Genomic DNA, 7,045 nt, shown 5'->3' on the forward strand with positions numbered 1-7,045 from the left:
GTCAGGCAGAACTAAACGTTTGACACACCGAAGATCAAAATGGACGCGAAAAGAACCTCAGGTGTTGGCACAAAGGACATCAATGACACCACCCCTCTCCTCTGTGCGTTGATTCCCACACATTTCGCGGTTCACAATGACAGTTCACAGAGCGATCAGCAGCAGGAAGAAACCTTTGACAACCTTCGACATTGCTAACACCCTAGGGCTCTTCAGGCAACGGCCTTTCCGTAGTGGATACACCGGTTCCCGTGAGATCACCGAAGTTAAGCGCTGTCGGGCGTGGTCGGCACTTGGATGGGTGACCATCCAGTCGCCATGGGCTGTTGCCATTTTTCGGGGTGCACTCAGCCTCGTGATGCCAATTGAGAAGCTACTCGACCGAATAGTAGCGGCTCCGGTCACAGAAAACCATCATAACGACTGGGAGAGCGGTGTGCTGACCACACGCCCATCCTATCTGCATCCTCACACGAGGATGACACGGCGGTCGGATGGTCCCGATGTGCAGCTTGTGGCCTGAAGACGGAGTGCTAGGGCTCTTCAACTCTCCTCTAAGGACATCGTGGGGCTACATTCCCAATTCAGTACGATCGCACCAGTTTGGAGTATAACGCGACGGCGGTTTTTGCTCACTTGTACAGGTTTGGACCGTTAGGAACCTCTCAAAGTCTTCTTCTTCTTTCGGTGCCTATCCAATTCGGATGTTGGCGATCATGATGACTACTCTTCTCTTGTTGGTAGCAACACGAAATTGTTCTGTTGAAAACGTACTGAACCATCATCTAAGGTTGTCAAACTAAGATATTCGTCTTCTTCCCAGACCTCTATTGCTGTTGTTTTTCCCTTAAAGTATTTTTTGTAGCACATCATATCTATTTATAGAACAGCTATTGTCTTCATATAAACATAGTTAAGGCTCACCGGCCATTTGACAATCTTCTTCTGAGCGGATACACAAACAGTGCCCGAACTCCTACGGGAATCGACGGTAAAGCCGCGAGTAATGAGTATGATGGGCAGGGGCACTATGAATATAGTGCGGGACAATAAGTTGCGAATATCGGTCTCACGGGAGGCGTGCCAGAGGTAGGTCCCTGCAGTCGCACTATCTTCTGTGTCCTCAGTGGCTCAGATGCAGCCGGCACGGTAGCTCAGGGTGTTCGGTCAGAGGCCTGCTATGCCTCTGTAATATAAAAACTGAGTAAAGGAATCAACGATCAACTTCAACGGATGTCTTGTGACGTCCGCCCACACCAAACGCAAGGGACAGAACCGAACAACAAAATGAAAAAAAAAAGATGGATAGAGCGTCTGTCATGTAAGCAGGAGATCCCGGGTTCGAGTCCCGGTCAGAGCACATGTTTTCAACTGTCTCCGATGACTTGTATCAACGCCTGTATGCAGCTGAGGGTATTCATATCATTGTAATATCTATTTGTAATATGCATGACATGACCTAGGTATTTCAACTTTCGGCATTTCACTATCTTGATTAATTTAGGTGTCGTGTCTATTCTTCTCAAAACATCTAAGTTTTCAGTCTCTGGGTCCAAGGCACTCCAGGATCCACCAATAAAGCCACAATTCAAGGCCCTTCAGCTTCTTCTCGGTGTTTTTATTTAAGGTCCGTGTATCTAACCCATATAAGAGGACAGAATATACACAGCAGTACAAGAGTGTGAAGTTAGGTAATGGCTTTTGTAGACAACACTCACACACTTCTTGCTTTCCCAATGCGAATGGGAATCAAAGCCATTCGACGAAATTTGAAGCACCAAACTCCATAGCTTTGACAGCACTCTTGTTTTCCGCTCTCCTGTGGCGCGATCACGCGGGAATGCTACAAAACACGTGCGTGAATAAAATGGGAAAAGATCTCTCAAAGATCCCTCCCCCACACTTCGGCAACACTCTCGGTGACACAAACGTAATTTTGTTCACGTTACAAACGTACCTGTCAGCCTGACTCCTGGAGGCAGACAAACCCCCATCCAAGGTGTGTCTAAGGGGGTGCCTAATCCACAGGTGCTAGATAGAGCAGCCACCAGGCTGATTCGTTGTCGAAATTTCTGACAGATTCATTTGTAGCATAACGAAAGGTGCGTGGATGGCTCCAACGGTGTTGACGATCAGTGACAGGGGGGGGGGGGGGGGAGGGGAGGTGTCTTTGATCTTTCGCAGTTTTATTCGTGCACATAGTAATGTTGGACTCCGATGAGATCACGGCACAGGAGGGCAGAAAAGAGGAGGGCTGAAAAAGCGTAGGTACTATTTCTTGCTTCGCATTGGCTTCTGATTTCACTGAATGATTTTGAACGGTCGGTAATGTTTCCAACTTGTACACGAGAGCAAAAATTGCTGTCGCACTGCACTCTAAAGGGTTGAGATTACGTTCAGAGAGGATGCCATCCAACAACACTCTTAGAGAAGGGGCAGAACGTGCGAGGGTGTCGGCAGTGTCAAAGGCAGTTAAGAGCATCTTCCCATCGTTCGTCAAGTGCGAACTGTCATTTTCGAACGAGAAATGTTTGGGAATCAACACCACAGGGGAACGGCAGAATTCATTGACGCCCTTTATGCCATCCCCTGAGGTCTTTTCATGTTGGGTTTGAATGTTGGTGTGACTGTAATGGTTAGTTCTGCCACCAGTAAGAAAGCTGCGTTATTTAGAAGCTGGATGTCGTGGTTCTGACCTCCATCGCAGAGGCGTCTAAAGAGGTGAAATGTCGGTAAGAGGGGATGTGACGACCTTGTCATCGTGTGAAACGTCCACGGTGGCGTTGGGTAGAATTTTAGTGAAATTTGATGCCTTACAGCTCGCATTAACGTCTGAGCTGTGGCCTTATTTTCGATTGTGTCGACAACTTGCTAACTGGAGCGTCGCCGATCCCAAGGCTTTCGTTGCAGAGTGCCACGCTTTTGCACCGTTACAGAGGAGGAGTAAATGAAATACGTTCGCAATCCCGAATACGGACAACCATCAACTGTATAGGGGAATGAAGACTCGAACCCAGATTGCCCGCTTTACGCAAGCCGTCACCTTAACCATTTGGCTACCCATGCACGAGTCAAAGCCAGAGCCAAACTACCATATATCGTTGTTCCTGCGTCACAGCCTGTACTCTTACACACATAACGTAATTTCGGTACAGAGGAGGACATTTTTAATTGATACTCGATACCTGGTATCGGCTTATAAATAGGATATTGCAGCGCCTGTGCTGTTAACAAGAACGATGAGATGTTGCTTCGTATATGCATATATCCCTGAAGGAACATTTCACCGTTGTTTATAACAACTCAGGCACTGCAATGTTGTATTGCAGAGGAAGGTTGTAGGCAACTCTGAGGATAATTTCAAACTTATACGTGGTAATGGGAGGCCGTTACGGCGTTTCTGAAAGAAATCCTTTATTTCTATCGCGCAGTGTGTATCACATAGAAGCGAATGAAAGTGTCTTTTGTAGAAAATACAGAAGGTCTTTTTGTCCTTTCTGTGTTTTATGTTTTTCTGGCTACCAAACAACGTTAAAAGTCACTATATTTTTCTCCTTCCACAGAACGAATATTTGAATGCACTGTTTAGGCATTTTCTTTGTACAGTTATAGTAAAACCTAGATAATTTTTAACCCTCCTTTATTTTCCCTGTTTTGTGGAAACCACTCGTGGAAAATCCCGGTGGAACTTTTGCGAAGCGTCACGCTAAATAAAGCAAACGATAACATCAAGGTTAAGAAAACTTGAAGGCACACTACTGTAACTTAAGGCAGCGCGGCGAGAAGAGGTTAATGTTTGATAGTAGCAGACGATACCACTCTTTCCCCACCGACGTAAAGAGCTTACTTCGTGAGAATCATTGACGATGACGTCACGTTCCACTGACGGCTCGTGAGAACGCCACCACTTGACATTCATTGTAGATTAATTTGACGTTCGTTCTGTTCCATGACCTACATCGAGAATCAACCTTCAGTTAGAACCTTTTGTTGGGGTTTTCACTCAGTGTAAAATCTGAGATTTTAGGTCGCGTCAAAGTACTCTTAAAAGTTCTTTCGCAAAAGATGTTTCGACCCCCCTGCTTGCATCCGCCCTAGGATTCCTCTGGTGACCCTTTTGGCAAAACTATCAGTCACCTGGAAACACCGGAAGAGTACTGAGGAACATTGCAAAAGACGAGGGTAAAAGTCGAATTTTCGAGGGGGAGAATACGACACGGCATACTTTCACAGTGTTTTCCTTCATTATTAATGTATTTCTTGAGATGTTCTGGAGAGCAGCGTGCGTGTTTGAGAGAGAGGTAAGCGGCTGACGCGACGCCGCGAGCGACTAATTCACCTGCGCTCACCGCCACAAGATATTAGGCCGATCAGTGTGTGGCATCGCTGTCGATATCCTGCCGACCTCACAATAACTCAGCAACTGGAACAACAGTAATAACAACCGAAACAATGGCAGAAAGGCAGAATGAAGCGGGCATCTGACAGGCAATTTGTCGCTGTTACGCTCATAATAAACAAACAGCGGGGATGCTGTTCCATTTGGCTGCGCAGCTGATTGGCGGCCGTGTCCGGGGCCTCATTTCGATTATTTACACGATGAGGGCGCACACGAAGCAGTCGCTGCAGCGCTCGTGGCAGGGTAGGAGAGCCATTTCCTGAATAAGGGACAAAACAGCCGAAGCGAAAATTAATGTTGAATCCTTTGTTACTGCCAGAAATTCCATGTACGGCAAGACGTATGCTTTGCGTTTTCGTGATTTCATAAACTGAGGAGCCAAAGAAACTGGTACGCCTACCTAATATCATGTAGGGGCTCCGCCAGAATGCAGAAGTGCCGCAACACGACGTGGCATGGACTCGACTAAGATGGGAAGTCGTGCTGGAGGGAATTGACACCATGAATTCTGCTGGGCTGTCCATAGATCCGTAAGAGCACGAGGAGGTGAGATCTCTTCTGAACGGCACGTTGCAAGGCATCCCAGATACGTTCAATAATGTTCATGTCTGGGGACTTGGCTGCACAGCAAATGTGTTTAAACTCAGAAGAGTGTTTTTGGAGTCAAACCATGTTATTGGATAGGGTGCAATCCATCTGGAAGTTAGGAAAAATGTATTAATAAAAAGTCCGAGTATAAAAATCCGGCTAATCCTAGTAGCTGTAAACTAATCTGTTATTTTTTTTAAAATTCCTTATTCAATCGAATAATATCATATATGATAACCCACCATCTCATACATTAGGGGTCTTAAGATCTACAGTACAATTCAGTGATATTTAGCAGCATTTTCTAATTCTAATTTTTATCTTCTTACATGCTACAGGATATGATAAGTTACTTTTTCAATGGGTAAGAACGAATTTCTAATATAACTATTCTAGAAGCTACTTCCTGCAGCGTTACATTTGTGCCAGTCAGTGTATAAAACTACTTTTTGGACCGTGTCCACCGAGCTAATGTCGGTGGGCGCGTGACCCTGGCACCCGGCTGGCCTTTAGAAAATCACTGCAGGTTCTGTTTGGAAATGTCCTAATCTACTTCCCACTGAAAATTACCTATCTACGAAGTCATTATCGGTGTGCAGTTGTCAAGTCCGAGATATTTGCGCACCTTCCCCCTGTTGCAGGACGTGGCGGATTCCTACCGTTACGGCGATTGGCCAATCCACGTCCTGGCGGAATGGGATAGGTCGCATTGTGTCAAGTCGTGATCAATAGTTCATACATTTTTCCTTCGATATTCCAGCAGGCCTTTTGCCGATACCTCGCTGGGAAGGCGATTTATGATCTCAAATGTGGTAGGGTTCCTAATTAAGTGATAGGTCATTGTTTGGTAGCTGGTGTCTTAGGTCAGTGGCTACGTCATCGAAGATAAGGCACTCGTAGATCACTTGACCCGAAGTGCCCAATTCAGCTCCGCAGTCACACGAGGGGTTAGCCCTTTTCCCGAACCGGCAATGATATGCCGGGTAGGGTCCATGACTTGTGAGGAAGTGCTGCAGTCCCTTACTTGGTTGGAAGCGTGAGAGTTGGAGCCGTTCTTTGATGTTCGGCATCAGTTGGTGAGTCCTTCTGCCTGTTTCCTCTCTGTCCCAGAGTTATTGCCACAGCTCTTCTCTTCTTCTTTTGATTGAAAACTTATCCCCCACAATGCTTTCAGTTTTTTCTATTTCTCCTCTTTTTGCTCAATACCAAGCTGCTTGTTCCCGAATTTTAATATCCAGGGGACATACCCTCATGAGTATCAGTAGTTCCCCCCCTGGTGATGTTCCGTATGCTCTAATGGAACGTAGAAGCGTGTTGCGCTGCACCCTCCTGACGGCCATAGCAGGCACGACCCTCGTGAGCCTGTGTGCCCAGACTCCGGATCCGTAACCCACGATGGAAGCAAGAATGGTGTTATGATATAACTTTATGAGTTCTGGTGGAAGGTGAAATCTTCTGTGTCCTATCATAATGAGGTTGTTCAGAGCTTCTAATGATCTTTGAGTTGCCGCTTCGATATGCTTAGGAAAGCTCCATCTGTCATCATTTATCACTCCCAGATACCGGGCCTTGCGACACCGAATTACTGGTGAGACCCTGATTCTCACCGTTGGATTTCTGGCCAATTGACCTTTCAATATTAAGTATGTTGACTTGTTGGGCGCTATTGTGATTTTCGTCCTGTGGCACTATTGTGTGAGAATAGTTAATGGCCTTTCAATCTTAGGTTCGAGATCTTCGCGACTCCGGCCGCCAACCAGCAGGAGGAGGTCGTCCGCGCAGGCTATCGCCTCTACCACATCTGCACTGCTCTCCAGGCTCTCCAGGAGAGGCTCCATTTTTATATCCTAAAAGAGTGCCCCTACGACAGAGCCCTGTGGACACCTCTTCGTAATCTTCCTGCCAATTCGCCCGCTAGGGGACGATAGCCAAACCTCCCTTTCCATTCAACAGCTCGGAAAACAGCCGTATAGCAGCCCTGGACACTCCTTCTCCCGCAAGCAGGAGAAGAGCTAAGACCACCACAGGTTGTCGAAGGCGCCACTGATGTCGACCATG

At 46.7% G+C, this 7,045-nt stretch overlaps 1 pseudogene; it reads left to right on the top strand.

Moving 5' to 3' along the window:
* The first annotated feature begins 215 nt into the window (after positions 1-215).
* On the top strand, positions 216-332 carry LOC126417865 (5S ribosomal RNA; annotated as a pseudogene).
* Positions 333-7,045: the final 6,713 nt, after the last annotated feature.

Source organism: Schistocerca serialis, chromosome 8 (assembly GCF_023864345.2).
Source record: "Schistocerca serialis cubense isolate TAMUIC-IGC-003099 chromosome 8, iqSchSeri2.2, whole genome shotgun sequence".
Taxonomy (NCBI): Eukaryota; Metazoa; Arthropoda; class Insecta; order Orthoptera; family Acrididae; genus Schistocerca; species Schistocerca serialis.